General features: G+C 44.1%; 1 long non-coding RNA gene across 2 annotated transcripts; it reads left to right on the top strand.

Moving 5' to 3' along the window:
• The first annotated feature begins 231 nt into the window (after positions 1 to 231).
• Positions 232 to 13,044, top strand: LOC138975594 (uncharacterized). 2 transcript variants are annotated; one of them, XR_011458691.1, is made up of 5 exons: positions 232 to 394; positions 2,176 to 2,244; positions 3,301 to 3,395; positions 9,833 to 10,003; positions 11,783 to 13,044. It is a non-coding gene; the product is annotated as an uncharacterized lncRNA (long non-coding RNA). The 2 variants fall into 2 exon arrangements; XR_011458690.1 differs by having other exon boundaries at positions 327 to 486.
• Positions 13,045 to 15,037: the final 1,993 nt, after the last annotated feature.

The following is a 15,037-nucleotide window of genomic DNA, read 5'->3' as shown; positions in this document are numbered from 1 at the left end:
AATTTACAGGACGTCCGCTGTGCTCTCAATCTTCAGTAGTTATAAGTCCCTCTTAGTTTATCCGAGTTGAGTCTGTCTAGATAATGCCATTTTCTCCACCCCTTCTTTTGTACTTTTTTTTTTGTTTTTTTTTTGACTGTGCTTGAAATGAAAGTTATTCGTTAGATCGTTTCTACTTTTTTGTCACTTGAAACATGGCGGACATCGGATGAAGTCACGAGTGGGGCGGTTTCGCTCTGCGAAAAGAAGCTTCGTGCCGGTTGTGGACCGGACTACAAGTTGGGTCGGCAGGCCCAAAACACGCAAAATAAACCTAGATTCCTCTTCTGGTTCCTCGCGTTACGAGTCGTCATGGGTTCGCTCCTCAGCCGATTCAACCCAGCAAGGACTCCAAGTAGGTCAAGGAGACGGCGACTGGGCAAAATCCCAAAGTAGACTAGATCATTAGAGGAAAGGACGTTATACCCATTCCGTAAAACTCCAAAGGTATGTAAATGACTTAGGACATAAATCGGAGGGTTAGATTGCAGTTGATTCGGAGCAATGAATTTACAACGCTAAAGTTCAAAACTTCTACACCATGACCATACTTTTTTTTTTCATTCAATTTCAAACTAAAAGATCTATTCCATTTTGTTCTGTCTGTGTTTGAACTGCATTTCGACTCTCAGCATCATGATATTGATAATGACGCAGAGCAATCAACACCTTCTGAGCTAAGTTCCTTTTTATGTCTGTTGGCTAGTACAACAGTACAACTTGAACTACAAGTACAAGGGCCATGAGGTTGACATAATTTGGGGTTGCTTAATTTTGTTTGTTTGTGATGTTGCCACATAAGGCTTTAGCAGTTTTTAGTCCCATGACTCATTGAATGTTTTAAAGATCTACATATTTATGTATTATATGTCTACACACCAATGTCTCATGCACTGAGGAATTCCTGTTATGATGATGTATTGGTAACAATTCTGCAGATTGCTCCAATTGTAATACTCACTAATACTGGTATGATCATAATGACATGTAGTACTCACTACTGCTGACTCAATCAGTCAATGAAATTAAGCCATGAAACTACAGTGTTGCAACTGGATTTGTTACACATATTTGTTATGCGGTGTCTGCATGAGGAGAGGTACAACCTCTGTCCCCTCTGTTAAAATAGCAAAATCTAGATCGGCACTTTTCAGGGTGAGTACGGGTAAGGTCATCAAATCTAGTTTTTATGCCACATGTTCGCCAAGATCTGCAGTCTTGGTTGGAGCAAAACAACGTTTGATTTGGAACAAAAAGGACTGGGTGGTCGGGTGGTAACGCACTTGCGCTCAGAAGCGAGATGTTGCGATTTTGACCCTGGGTCAGGGCGTTAGCAATTTTCTCCCCCCTTTCCTAACCTAGGTGGTGGGTTCAAGTGCTGGTCTTTCGGATGAGAAGAAAAACCGAGGTCCCTTCGTGTACACTGCATTGGGGTGTGCACGTTAAAGATCCCACGATTTGACAAAAGGGTCTTTCCTGGCAAAATTGTATAGGCAAAGATAAAAATGACCACCCAAAATACCCGTGTGACTTGGAATAATAGGCCGTAAAAAGTAGGATATGCACCGAAATGGCTGCGATCTGCTGGTCGATGTGAATGCGTGATGTATTGTGTAAAAAAAAATTCATCTCACACGGCATAAATAAATCCCTGCGCCTTGAGTCCGAGTCTGGAGATACGCGCGCGATATAAGACTTCATATAACATCCTGACTGCTTGCTGTGCAGAGGAAGTGTTCTTTTTAAGAAATGCATTCAAATAAAACAAATGGAGAAATGCCCACTGAACAGAAACAGCCAGGCTCCTAATGTGTGGTATGAATCCAAGTTGAGAGAGATCAGCTGAGCTAGGATTTTACATGGAACAAGATCATCCCTCCACTTGCATACATACCAGAAATGAACATGCAGTGTGCTTGATGTGGTGATCAAGTGACATTTTGCTATAAATTTGTTTAAGCAACTAGTAGCTTCTTCAGCGTTAATTCATTAAAAAATTACTCTTATTCTTAGCACATAGAACACCTTGCTAAGTTAAGTTATGCGTGTGTTTGTTATTGCAATGTAAGACCTCATGACATAGATATAACAAAATAACACATGATGAGATTCTAAATATGTTTTGTTTACTTGCAGGTCTCAGTTATTACCAAGCCCTGCCTCATTCTTCCCGCAACAGTGACATGGTGCTGTTATAGAACACAAGTAAGGCTTTTGATCATTTCCAAAATACACTAGCAATAGATTGTGAGTGCAACTGGTAATGAGAATATTTTACCACAAAAGGCTAAAGTACAAATAACAGATTTATGATGTTGGAAAAAGAAGTCCGCCAGAGCAAGTGATTAGTGTACCAGTTAGCTAGGGTGGATATATTATATAATTACAATTTACAGTCAGCATAAAATGTTGAGGCCAGTCTTGAATTGTTCTCGCCCTGTGAATTCACCGGCAAATCAGATGGCATGAAGAAATCAATGGTATATTATGCTCTGCATTGAATGAACCATCTCCAGTCATTCTGAGTGACACACCTCTTTAAAAAAAAACATGCCAGTAATTAAATCCAGGCTACATGGGGATGGAAAATGACCCTGGCAATTTCAACCTCTGCTTGTGCCTTTGTGTAGCAGGATTGGATATGGATCTTCAAAAGCCTTAGTTCATTTGTTTGTATCATGTATCATGTATGACGTTATAAGTTAATACTATTAGTCAATTTCAAATAGCAGAGTTATTTTCAGAGCTTTCTAACTTCAAACCCTGTCTGCCCCGTGGAATCTAATGTAATTTAAAGGGTATTTTGATTTTGACTCAGTTTCTTTCTTGCAAGTTCATTCTTTTCTCATTCTAGGTACTAAACCACTACTGATGACTGCCTGCATCAGGGTTATAATTTATGAAGAAGTCAAAATGCACATATATAACAGTTTACAATTTAAAGGCCCACTTGCCTTGTCACTATAGTGTGGGTCACTGTCTCCCATCTTGGCCACATACCAAAAAATAAAATATATATTCAGTGACTGCTTGCTGTGGTGAGTTAACTCAAAATATGGGATATTTTCACAAACATTCAAGCTAATCTATGTTGGTATGCGTCCAAGTAGAGGGATGATCTTATCCCAAGTAAAAGCCTGACAAGATCTGAGACTGTGATTGTGAAGCAAAATGTTTTTACATAGTAAAGTAAGCCTTTAACGAGAAAGTATGTCTATTGCACTGGGTGTTTTATTATTATTATATATATTTTTCTTCCAGGTAGTCTCTCTTTAAACTGACTTTCTACACCATGGTGTCTCTGGCAGTGTTATATTGGCAGAAGACAGTTGGAACTGGATATCCTCATTTAGATGGTAGGCATGTTTTCGGCTTTTGTGTTGCTTTGGTGTATGTGTGTATGGTGTGTGTGTGTGTCTGTGTTAAGGCCATGTCAGACTCACAACACAAAACAGTGTTTCCTTTCAAAACAAACACAAAACAGCGTGTTTCCCATGTGACATCCCCCAAAACGCGTTTCAGAAAACACTGTTTCATGTTTTTGCATCGTGTTTTGGGTTTTAGAGCATGCTCTAAAATCTAAAAACACGTTTTGGTAGTCAGCCAATGAACGCGGACGATCAACTCAAGTGACTCGGTTTCCGGCACCACGGAGATAGAAAAAAATGGCAGACTCAGATGTGGTACCGATTCAGGGTAGTATCGGACCCATGAATCCTAACTAGAGTATGGATCCTGTCACGATTGAAGAGAGGCAATAATATCAGTGGGCGCTGCCAGCCGTGTTGTTTACAAACCCAAACACAGCGCGGTAGCTGGACGGGTCAAGCTGGGACAGGCTGATCTTTCTTAACCCAGTGTGGGATTTTCAGTGGGGCGACCACCCCCAACCCAGCGCGTCCCCGGGTGGCGGATAGGGGAACGGTCTTCAGATATGGAGATCAGCCGCTTGCGGCCGCGGACCAAACTGGCTCCGGGTGGGATCCCGGAAAATCCTCCCCCCTGTGCTCTCAGGGTAGGACGTACGGGCCATGAGCTAAGGGTGAGGTAACCCCGACAGAAAACCCCGAATGCTGAAGACGGAGGACCCGGGCCGCACGGCGCATTCTAACAAACCACGGGTACACGCACTTACGCAAATGATGACACAATCAACCAGCACAGATGGAAATGGCGCTCGCCCATTGAGGACCCCCCAGGGTGGAGCAGCGTCGGGTCCCATGCCTCAAAGGGACCCAGCCCCAACTACTGGAGGTCCCTCCCGTCCGTCTTGTCACGCCAGGGGACGCGGGAGGAAAGTGACTGGCACCACCACAACCAGGAAGAAACCCAGTCAGCAGCGACCTTTTCAGGTCATGCACTGGAACGCAGAAAGTATCCTGAACAAGAAGACAGAGTTGGAGCATATCCTGCATGAGAAGAACATCAACATCTGCTGTATTCAGGAGACGCACCTGACACCCCAAAAGTCCTTCAAAGTGAGAGGCTACCAATGCCTTAGGTCCGACAGAACAGACCGAAGCAAAGGAGGAATCCTGACCCTCATCAGGAACAACATCAATGCCTGTTTGATAGAAACGCACATGGAGGACTCAGAATATCAGGTGATTCGAATCCAGACGAAGACATCAGAATTCCATCTTGTCAACTTCTACTGCCCCAATGATAGACACCTCGCCCTTGACACGATCCCTGCAAAGGCCTCCAACTTCATCGTGGTGGGTGACTTCAACAGTCATTCACAGAGTTGGGGATATGACCACCTGGATCGGAGAGGAGAAGAGGTGGAGAACTGGCAGGACGACAAAGGTCTCATCCTTTTGAACAGTCCCTTTGACTGCCCTACATTCTACTCCAGAAGATGGCACACTACATCAACTCCTGACCTAGCCTTCTGCACGGAAGACATGCACCAGCTAACCAGCAGAGAGGTCGGAGAACAGCTAGGTGGAAGTGACCATCGGCCAGTCTTTTTGACCCTGGGCATGGAGTCCTGCACTGAAACTTCCTTCCCACGGTGGAACTACAAAAGAGCGAACTGGTTCCTCTTTAGACACCGCACCAGCGAACTCACCAAAGACATCAGAGTCGAGGGTCGAGACATCAACATGGTGGCGAAGGACTTCAACATGAGCATCCTCAGAGCAGCGCGTGAGTCCATTCCCAGGGGTGCCAGGAGAGACTATAAGCCCTACTGGAGCAATGAATTGCAGGAACTGGATGATGATCTGGCAGACGCCAGAAGGGAAGCAGAAGTCAACCCGTCACAAAACAACAACATCCGCCTCCAGGAAGCCAAAGCCAAATTTCTCAAAAAGAAGCTACAGGCAAGACGGAGAAGCTGGCAAGAGAAAACAAGCTCTCTGAACCTTGAGAAGGATGGCAGAAAGCTCTGGAGGCTCACCAAGCAGTTGAATGATGAGAACACCAGCAGAGGAAAGATCACATTAGAAGAGAACGGGAAGGTGCTAACTGGAAAGCATGCTGCCAACCAATTTGCTGAAAGCTATGCAGCTGAGAGCAACCTCCATGTTAGCCCCGAGAAACAGAGAGAAGCAAGAAGAGAGAAAAGAGAGAGACCTGCCAGACAGTCGACAGTGGACGCCATGAGTCAACCACTCACACTCCACGAGCTGCACTCAGCTCTGAAAAAGTCAAAGGCGAAGAAGTCCCCTGGCCCAGACGGCATCACCAACGAGATGCTAACCCACCTTGGTAGTGCAGCAGAGAACAAGCTACTCGAGGTCTTCAACAGCAGCTGGCAAGAAGGATCGCTACCACAACTCTGGCGAGAAGCGATCATGATCCCCATCTTAAAAAAAGGGAAGGATCCAAAGAAGGCCACCAGCTATCGCCCAATCAGCCTCACCAGCTGTGTTGTGAAGACCCTGGAGAGAATTGTGAACGAGCGCCTCAGGTGGTACCTGGAATCCAGGAACCTCCTCGCCCCTGAGCAAGCTGGATTCCGACAGTTCCGCAGCACTGAAGATCAGGTCACTTACCTGGCGCAAGAAGTTGAAGATGCCTTTCAGGAACAGAAGCTGGTCTTCGTCACCTGGATAGATCTTCAGAAGGCCTTTGACAAGGTCTGGAAAGATGGACTCCTTGTAAAACTGCTGAGGAAAGGCGTGTCCAGCAACATGTACCAGTGGATTCGCTCTTACCTCTATAACCGCAGGGCAAGAGTTAACGTCGACCAGACCAAAAGCAAGAAGTTCCTCCTTCGTCATGGCGTCCCTCAGGGCGGAGTCCTCTCCCCCACACTCTTCCTTCTCTTCATCGACGATCTGGTGTCTGAGATGCCCAAGGGGATCAAAGCTGCTCTCTACGCAGACGACCTTGTGATCTGGTGCAAGGAGGAGCACGCAAGTACTGCCACCTACAGAATGCAGCAAGCGGCAGATAGGCTGAACGCATGGGCAGAAGATTGGTGCGTCTCCATCAACAAGGAGAAATCCTCCACCACCCTATTCACACTGTCGCCAAAGCAGAAAGCCGGAACCATTAGGCTTGGTGGAACTCCTCTGAGAGAGGATGAAGAAGCAACGTACCTTGGTGTCACCTTTGACAGGCGGCAGACCTGGAAACCACACATTGCACAGGCAGAGACGAAGGCCCGGCGCAAGCTAGCCATACTCAGGAAGCTGGCAGGTACCACCTGGGGAGCGAACGAGAAGATACTGAAGACAGTATACCAGGGAACAATCAGACCCCACCTCGAGTACGGCTCCACAGCGTGGTCAACCTCAGCCAAGACAAACCTGCAGACCCTTGACCGTGTGCAAAACCAGGCCCTCCGACTCATCACTGGTGCAATGAAATCCACGCCCATCAAGGAAATGGAGAAGCTTACCACCATCCAACCCCTCTGTCAGAGAAGAGAAGCCAAGACTATGGTACAGGCCGAGAAGCTCAAGTGCCTACCCGACCACCCCATGAAGCACAGACTGAGCAACCTCACCAAGAACCGGCTTAAACGGAGCAGTTTTGTACACGAGAGCAAGAGACTTTCTCGACAGTACAGGGAAGTCCTTCCACAGAACACTCTACCTCTGACTCAAGAAGAAGAGGAAACCCCCAAGGCAACAGAGAAACCAGGCATCCAGATCTGCACCAGTGTTCCACATGTTACCTCAGGAGAAGATCAGAATGACACAGCTCGACAGGCACTCACCTTAGCCCTGATCGACGAACAGTACCCAAAAGAGGCGTGGATCCATGTATACACCGATGGATCAGCAACTAACGCCGTGCTCAATGGAGGTGCAGGCATTCTCATCCAGTTCCCTGGGGGACATACAGCTACATCCAGCGTTGCCACTGGCAAACACTGCACAAACTATAAAGCAGAAGCAGAAGCTCTCATGCAGGCCGCCTCCTTCGTTCAGGACTCCGCAGACCCTTGCTACCAAGTTGTCTTCCTCTCGGACGCCCTTTCAGTCCTTCAGGCCCTAGAGAACGACAAACTCCCACAGCTGGCCAAAGCATTACAGATGGTCAGACAAACCAGAAGAGTTGTCCTCCAGTGGATACCAGCACACTGTGGGATACCAGGAAATGAAAGGGCAGATGAGCTGGCAAAAGAAGGAGCCGTGGAAGACCAACCTGAAAACAGTGTCAGCTTTAGTGAGCAGAAGACAATCATCAAGGCATTGATGAGGCCAAGGACAAACAGAGATGACTACCACACAATGTCCAGAGAGCAGCAAGTCAACCTCATCAGGCTGCGTACTGGCCACAACAGGCTCAATGCTCACATGAACCGAAAGTTCAAGCTGGCGCCATCACCAACCTGTGCCTGCGGTCAAGAGGACCAAACAGCGGAACACATCTTACAGCGATGTCCCTTACTAGATGAGGAACGAAAAGAAGTGTGGCCGTCACCAACTCCCTTGCAGACCAAACTATACGGCAGTCGACAGGAGTTGGAGAAAACGACAACATTTATCACCAGTGCTGGACTGATTGTGTAACCTCTGCGAACGCCAAGAAGAAGAAGAAGAGGACGGGTCAAGTTGACACTGACTGTATCAGTGGACACTGACCGTATCAGTGGACACTGACCGTATCAGTGGGCACTGCCAGCCGTGTTGTTTACAAACTCAAACACAGGGCGATAGCTGGACGGGTCAAGCTGACACTGACCAATATTTCTGTGAAAACACGCACCCCGCTTCATCTGTGTGTTTCGCATGTGACATCCCCTCTTTAAAAACATGTGTTTCCCCGACGTTTTGAGATGGTGTTTTTGTCGAAAACAGGGTTTTGTGTTGTGCGTCTGTCTCCGCCTTTAGACACATACCAGAAATAAACACACTGTTTGCATGCTGTGGTGAAGTGACATTTTGTGATTTGTTTTTTTAATGAACTAGTACAGGTAGCTTTTACAGCATTTATTCATAACACAATCGCACTTTTTGGGGTATGTGAACAAGTTAAGAGATCAGGGTTCGACACTAGCGGGGGCGGGGGGCGGAACGCCCCAGAGTTTTGTGTTCCGCCCCAAACATTGCCGAAGCTTGGGGCCCACTCCGCCCCAGGATAAATTCCAACAATGACAAACCGAAAATTCTAATGCCAGCAGAGCCAATCACTAAAAATCGCCAGTCAAAGTCGTCACTGAAATTTGCGTTACGATCAATGCCGCAGTCAAGAAAAAAACACATTCAAATCGTCGAAGGACAATGTCGTAAGGGAAATAACTCCCAGATTGCGCTCTTTAGCGTGAGAGATAAGTATCGCCTTCAAATGCCAAACGCAAAATGTGGCGACACATCCCTGGTGTAAAAAGACATGGCAATGAAGATGAAGAACAGGGTGGAGAGAAACGAAAAAAGGAAACCGATGCAGCCAAAAGCGCGAAGCGCTGTCGTAATTTCAATGCCAAATGGTTGAAAGAATTTCCCTGGCTTCAGTACGATGAAGAAAAACAGACAATGCATTGCCGCACGTGAATACTGAGAGTGGGCCCCAGATTTTTTTTTCCGCCCCAGCAATTTCCATCTCTGGGGCCAGTGTGGCCCCAGGCCAAATAAGTTAGTGTCGACCCCTGGAGATCATGTCTTATCCCATTTTAAAGCCCTACCAGATCTGAGACGGTGAGCCAAATTGTTTTCATGAGAAGGAATGTGCCTTTTAGTGAAATCTATGTACTTTACAAAACATATTTTAAGAAATGAAATGTGTTACAAGTAACAGCCATAGGAGTGATAGCCTGTAGGTGGAATAATAATCTTCAATTGCCTATAAATGATTATCTGGTTAAGAATGACCTCTTCAAGAAAATTAATGCAAAGCATTTTGATGTTTGTGACGATTAGTTACTCTTTATCACGTTTGGTCGCTGATTTTGCTGTCAGTGTCAGTGTTGGGCAGGTGTGTGTCCATGATGTCATTGCTATTGAAAACTAATCTGTACTGTAAAGTAAATGTACCCATACATGGCAGTTGTCTGGTCAAACCGGGGGCCAGCCATGACTGGGACTGATGTATCCTCAGGCACTCGACACCAGGTGGGCGGGGCCAGTGGTTGGGGTGTGATTCCCTGCCTTACACCACCACAAAGTGTTGTATCAGTAGACAAGACTGAGCAGAACTTCTGCCCCCACCCCCCCCCCCACCCCCCTCACCAATTGACCACTCAGTGCCATGTGCCTGTGGCTGTATCATAAACACTTTGTGACAATAGTTGTTACCTCCTTAGAACATATCTTGTGATGCTCCTCAGTGTTTGATGTATGCTAACTGGTGTACTTATGACATAGTGTTCATATGAAAGTTTTATGTGTTGCAGCTCATCCAGATCACAGGTACACAAAGGAGCTGGTTCCAGTGAAAACATAGGCACATGGAACTGCTTATGGACTACTTTAGAAAGTGTGCGGTTACAACCAAGACTCTCCAGTTAGGAAGGTCTGCGGAAGGGTGCTTGTTCTGTTTCCTCGGACAGGCTTTTCAAGACTAGGTAGGTTAAACCACATGATTGGGCTTTAATTATGAATAATAATAATAATAATAATAATGGTGATTTCTATAGCGCTTTCGAACACACAAAGCGCTTTACAAAAGCAATAACAACATCATTACCAGAATGACGCCATTGACGGAATAGAACACAATCATAAACACTTTACAACAAAAACCAGAAACAAAACATAAATGTTACAAAAATCACTTCAAAGTTCACTTATTTCATTATCTGGTACAAGTTCTCTTGCATGTGGGTGTAAGGCTGAAGAAGAACCTCTGACAAGTCAATTTTCAAGCAACTGAGCATGAACCCAGCTCTCTTTCTCTCTCTTTCTATTGGTCTGTTATTCATAGAATGACACTAACAGTGACACAAGTAAAAAATCTGTATCATTGCCTTGACCTCTAGAAATTTGGTAGAGAATAAGATTACTAATAGTATTATTTTGATTATTTTATGGTCATTACTGTGGACTCCCCCCCCCCCCACACACACACACACACACCACCCCACCCCTGCCCCTTTTAAGACACCCCAATCTAAGACTCCTTCCTATCAATGACCCTGTTTACGCAGACTTCTTGTTCATAACATCTGTAAATTCACTCCCATTTTAAGACTTGCTCCTTTTTAAGACCTGATTTTGCTTATTTTGGATTTCGAAAAAGAGAACAACAAATCCCCACTCTCTAGCCAGGCACATGATTTTTGTATGAACCAAGTTGAGGGATGGCATTTGTATAGGCCTGACCAGATCTGAGATGTTGAATCTATTGCTTACAAAGAAAGCATTGTGTCATTAAAGGCACACTACTTCTCTTCACCGTCTCAGTTCAGGCCAGGCTTTAACATAGGATAAGCTCATCCCTCAACTTGGTCACATATGAACAATCAACACACTGACTTCTTGCTGTAGTGATCGAGTCAGATTTGCCAAGGCGTGTACATGGAATAAGATCATAATTCTAAATGCTGAAGTAACATTCTGTTTCCTATGAAGCTAGGCTTGATTTTTGGTATGAATCCAAGTTAAGGGATAGCATGCGTAAAAGCAGAATTGTTTACAGAGGCAGCTTTGTGTTATTAAAGGCATCTCAGATCACCTGCCAGGCTTTTTTTTTTAATTTTTTTTTTTACATGGGGTAAGACTATCCCTCCACTCCGGCACATACCAGCAATAAACACAGTGGTTACTTGTGATGAAATAGTGGCAAGACAGATGATTTAAGCATCACATAACCTTCCTAAGTGAAGTCAAGTCGTGTGTGTGTGTGTGTGAGCATAGAATGTTGAGGACAGCCTTGAAATTTTCTGACTGTGTGAATTCAACAGAACTGCTGTAAATCTGGCGCAGTATAGTTTTTATTGTATGAAACTTCATTTCCAGTCAGGTGCTATGAAGAAATCATATCAGGTTATGCTTTGCAGTGAACCACCACCAGTATTTATTTATTTATTAAGGAGATTTCTATAGCGCATAACTAAAAGCACTATTTCTGAGTAACACGTCATCTTAATCAAAGCATGCCAGTATCGCCAGGCTCCTTTTGGGTGGTAAATGTGGATCTTCAAAAGCCTAAGTTAAAAAAACAAGATGTAAAAGTACATTTTGAATAGTAGTTTTTTTTCAGAGGGCAGATATCACAAGATATGATCGTTCAACTGCATGTATGCCTCATTACTAAAACAAAAATTAAGTGGTATTTTACTCGTCTTTCTGGTAAAACATATACACCATCAATATATTATAATAATGATCTTGCTTGTTTACAGATGGACAACAGCTGCTGCCAGGACTAGGTTACGCATAAAGAAAACAGTCAACACTTGGCTGGTGCTGGAGCTTCTTTGATGTCTATATCAACAACAAAAAGACAGACAGATACCAGCTCATTCAAGACCATATCCCCATTTTACTCACACAGAACAGAGAGCCATCTTCCGCCTTCGCACAGGACACTGCTGTCTGAAGGTACACCTCAAAAGGATAGGTTTTGCACCTACAGCGGACTGTGGCTAGGGTAGGAAGAACAGACTCTGCAACACGTTCTGAGAGGGTGGCCTTTCCTTGCCACCCCTGTGCAACAAGACTTGGCCAGAGAGCACACATCCAAATGCAAACACTGAACACTGAAGAGGAAGAAGAAGAAGGTGCCCACACAGAAGGGCATGAATCTACTTTAAGGGCAGAAAGGTTTACAGCAGTTTATAGACTTGTAGCAGATAACATGATTGTTGAGACAAAATTACCTTAAAGGGAGAAAACGAACAAGCTAAATAGGCTGTACAGTACTTCACTTGAACAATTTATAAGGTTCCCTGTAATGTATTAAGTATCAAGAACATTTACAGATCACAAGACATTGTGTTTTCTTTTGTTTGCAATACAAATTTTTCACAATAAAAAGATATGCACTTGGCAAGATCCTTAAAATGTAAAACTAGTACGTGTGACAATTTTGAATTGTTCAGAGATGGTTTTGCTTCAGTGGTAAATGTTTTAGCTTTGTTATAAGATTCCGTTACTGAAGCATACTTTAAAACCTTGACCTTCCAAGTCTTGAACAACATACCCTAACTGTGTTAGCACCCTGGGCTGCGATCATTGTTTTGAGCTACTTAACAGAGGACTCCTTGGTTTTATTACATATACTTTGGTTAACTTTAATTATTTGATAAATAATTCTAATACAGGACAACTCCCCCATCAAATGTAGAAATGTCGTCTGCATTTTTATTTTGTATACTGCATATTTTAAAAGGCTATTTTTGTGCACAGAACATGCATCTGCAGGGAGGTTTAGAGGGTGAAGTTAGGATCTATTATGGGGCGTGCAGCACCACACCCATTTTGTGTGTGTGTATTTTGTGTTGACACATAAGACACTGTCATTCCAGCAGAAACCTGTGATGATGCACATTTTATTGCAGTAACCAGCTGAAATTGTATGTACGTTGTTATGAAATTGACAAATGATCCCTGCTTTGCAATCCTGGGTTAATGATATTGCCAAAATTAAAACGTGGAGGAAAAAGTGAGTGTAAACCTATTCTTGTGGTGGTGGTGGTGGTGGCGGTGGTGGTGGTGGTGGTGGTGGTGGTGGTGGTGTGTGTGTCTGGTTAGTGTGTGTGTGTGTGTGTTTGAGTGTGTGTTAAACAAACAACAACGACAAACAACACCAAACCTAAATCAAACAAGCACAACAAAAACAAATTACACAAAAACTGGCAAAAATCAGAATATCAACTGAGGAGAAAAAAACAGTGGCTGAATGCAATACTTATTATAACTTAAAAAGTAAAAGTGTGCGTGTGATGTGTGCGTATGTTTGAGTGTTTTAAACAAACAACAACAAACCTAAATTAAACAAGCACAACCCCCTGTGGCACATCTCCAATGACAGTGGAACACTTCCTGCAGGACTGTCCAACACACCAAAACTTGCGAGCAGAGACCTGGCCTGCTGACACACCGATGAGGGACAAACTCTATGGACCCATGGAGAGCCTCCGGCGTACAGCAGCCTTCATCAGGGCCTCTGGAGTTGCTGTCTGAGCGAACGACGAAGAAGAAGAAGAAACAAGCACAACAACAACAAAACAAACATGGCAAAATTCTGAATATTAACTGAAGAAAAACAAACAGTGCCTAAGTACGAGACTTATTATCAGGGAAACAACGGCAAAACTCACAATGTCGTATGGAATAAGGTAAAAGATGTAAATCATGGTTTACAGAGAACATCAGTACTGAGTTCTGTCATGTTTTATTTTCTCCAGAGTGTGACGTCTGCAGAATGATCGATCCAAAAAGCAGTGTCTCCAGTCATGGCCATATGCTGCTTTCCTAATTTTTGCTTTGCACTATTTTTGCTTTGTGCACATATTTGAACCTTGTGGTGCTATGATTCGGTTCTTAAAAGAAAATTATGACTCACACTCACATACAATCCTTGTTTTTGAATGTTTTAAAACATTGCTGCTTTCTGCTTTGAGCCTGGAGGAACAAAATGACTCTGAAGCCGGACTGCCGAGAGGAAGAATGAGAGGGAAAAGAACACGCAGCCATGAAAACACACACAACTCCCTGACAGATAAACTGCTTATGTTCCAAAATCAAGAATCTTCAAGCGCGCACGCACGCACACACACAAACACACACGCGCGCGCGCGCGCACACAGAGAGACTCTCCTCGTGGAAGTAAAGGTATACTCGAACTTGAAAGTAAGTATAAATGTTTGATACGAAATAAACCTGTGATAAAAGTCTTTTTATAAATCATCGGTACCAACAAAATTGTCACAACACGTAAAAGGACATACTGTAGTTTCAAATTAGTAACAATCTAAGCCATTTTAATCAGCACTGGTGTCCGGCAAGCACTAACAGATACAACAGCACGTGTATGCATCTTGAAGTAATAAGACCTTGAAGTAGGCCTAGAGTTTACACTATGCATTATGTAATGCTTTAATTCAGCTGCCTAACTGTGGAACTTTGCAAATGTGTGAGGACCGTTTCACAAAACAGACAAAACACCCTCTCAGTTATTTACACAAATCAGTTCCAGAATGTGCGTGTTCCTTTTCCGTCTCTACAAATTAATGTTATCTGGGGGGAAAACGAATCATTGTCGCTTCCGCCCTCAGTTATAATTGCCTGAGCATAATAGGAAATGCAACAGGTGTAGTCTTCCGCCTGATTTTTAGTCAAGATATTTCGACACAGAATGTTTCTTTCTTTTTTCTTTGTATGTTCACAAGCTCACATACAATCATTTATGCAACACTGACAATAAGACCAGACCAGAGTTGTGATTGAAATGGGCAGTTTATTTAATAAAGCTCCAGAATGAATAAAAATACATGACAAAATAAGGTGGTCCCGCTGTACAAAGCCGGTTACCAAACACACACACACACATGTACACCAACACACACAAACACACTCACGCACGCACACCGTCACACACACACACACACACACACACACACACACACACACACACACACACACACACACACACA

The sequence above is a fragment of the Littorina saxatilis genome, linkage group LG9 (assembly GCF_037325665.1).
Source record: "Littorina saxatilis isolate snail1 linkage group LG9, US_GU_Lsax_2.0, whole genome shotgun sequence".
In the NCBI taxonomy this organism is placed as follows: Eukaryota; Metazoa; Mollusca; class Gastropoda; order Littorinimorpha; family Littorinidae; genus Littorina; species Littorina saxatilis.
The sequence above is the reverse complement of the archived record's forward strand: the minus strand, read 5'-3'. Positions and strand labels throughout refer to the sequence as shown.